The 1,922-nt window shown below is 24.0% G+C and overlaps 1 long non-coding RNA gene across 1 annotated transcript in view; it reads right to left on the bottom strand.

Annotated features, from left to right (window-relative positions):
• Positions 1 to 1,081: 1,081 nt before the first annotated feature.
• The window catches only part of LOC101504356 (uncharacterized), a 1,778-nt gene continuing 937 nt past the window's right edge, over positions 1,082 to 1,922 (bottom strand). The window contains exon 2 of the long non-coding RNA XR_012162138.1: positions 1,082 to 1,392. This is a non-coding gene — a long non-coding RNA (uncharacterized lncRNA). The remainder of the gene's footprint in view (positions 1,393 to 1,922) is intronic.

Here is a 1,922-nt window from a genome sequence, read left to right as displayed (position 1 = left end):
CAAATTTTAAAAATAAACTATTTTCAAATTAGTTATTTTAAGTTTTGACAAAAATACGTTTATTATCTTTTATTTTAGCGTATTTTTCACCTTTTTTCTTTGTCTCTTCTTCATCATTTTTTTGTATACAAATTTTAAAATAAGATTTAAGATTTTTCTTTTATCAAAAAATACACATATATCTTTATCATCATCTTCCTCTCCAACATTATCATCTTCATTAAATAAATAAAAAAATCACACGTTCGTCAAATTCAAACATTAAAAGAAAAAAAGTATAGAAATAAATAATCTGTTTATTCATCTTCTCAAAATCATGTCACTTTTCCTTCTTAAAAAAAAATTAATGAAATTAAACTACTCATTTTCTTTTTTCTCCCCAAACTTACTCACCACCCTCCAATCTTTCATTTTGTTTATGGATTAAAGAAGAAGATGATGAGAAAAAAAAATTTATGAGTTTGAAAAAAGCTACGCGATTCTTCCTTCTTCTCGCAACAAAAATTAAATCAACCCTTCGATAAAGTCTTCATCTTTTTTGCCATCAACCTTCATTATCTTTGTCATAAATTTTAAAAATATTCAAAATAGTTCAAGTTAAAAAACAAAGCAAATCTGAAGCTAAAATATATATATAAAAAATATGAAATTAAATATTAACCTATAATATATTTACAATTGAAGACAATGAAAAGTAAGGAGTAACATTTCAAATAAATTAAAGGATCAATTTCAAAAGGAAAAGAAAAACATAAAAGATTAATCTAAAAAATGAGTGAAACTTAATAGTAAAAAGAGATAGAAAGAAAAGAGTAATTGACAAGAAAAAAATGCAAAGAAGATATCGGTGGAGATTATCCAGAACGGATATGTTATTATAAGGTTTGAAATTCTTTTTTTTTATATAAAAAAAATGTGAAATTTTATCATAATTAATTGAGATAACTGTGAGTTTTTAAATTCAAATCAGACAAAACGTATAATTAATAATATCAATATTTATCGGTAGAAGAAAATTTGAATTCAATTGAATGATTCCACTCCAACATTAATATCCAACTAATTAGCAAAACTTCGTATATAGTAATTCGCATGTGCTTAATGTAGTAAAACTGGTCATTAATAATGCAAGGAACAAAGACCACCACTAAGTGGCTTTTCACCATCATTATTATATTATATATTTACTTCTATGATCGACAGCTTCTAAGACTAAAATAATATATTGATATACCTTTATACAGACAAACACTTGTAACACAGATTTTGCTATGGGACACTGGAGGTTCGCATTAATTTGTTTGCTTCACCGTTTCTCTATAACCTTCCCCACGTTGATATGTTTGGTCCTCCATAGTACGTACATTTTGGTCTTACATTTTTCTTCCATGTCTGAAAACAAGAATATCAATGCTTAATCTTTGATGTGTCAATATGTTATATAGCTTTTTTTTTTTTTTACAGGAATATGATTATATAGCTGTTACATAATAAAATATGTTTTGAGTATGATTTTTCTTTTACTCATTTTGGGTGAGTTCTTGCTTGAGAAATCATGAAATTACATATTCAAGTGAAAGAAAACTAAAATTGACTAAAATGTACTTTCACTAATAGTCGTCGCATTTTAAAAAATAAAAAATAAAAATAATATTAACTATTTCTTAAGAACTGCCCTATTTGCAAAATAATAAAATAATTTCGTAATATATACAAGATAATAAAATATAACCGTTATTATAAGACAAAATAAATGATTATTTTTTTGCATTTGTTGGAATTTACAAACATTGAATGAATTCCTATGCCTATATATTTAATTGTTTACTAATTAATCATTGAGAAATAAGCATAAAGACTAATATTCTCTTCATTATTACAATAAATATTTTAAGAATTCAATATATATATATATATATATA

This window comes from Cicer arietinum, chromosome 3, assembly GCF_000331145.2.
Source record: "Cicer arietinum cultivar CDC Frontier isolate Library 1 chromosome 3, Cicar.CDCFrontier_v2.0, whole genome shotgun sequence".
Lineage (NCBI taxonomy): Eukaryota > Viridiplantae > Streptophyta > Magnoliopsida > Fabales > Fabaceae > Cicer > Cicer arietinum.
The sequence above is the reverse complement of the archived record's forward strand: the minus strand, read 5'-3'. Positions and strand labels throughout refer to the sequence as shown.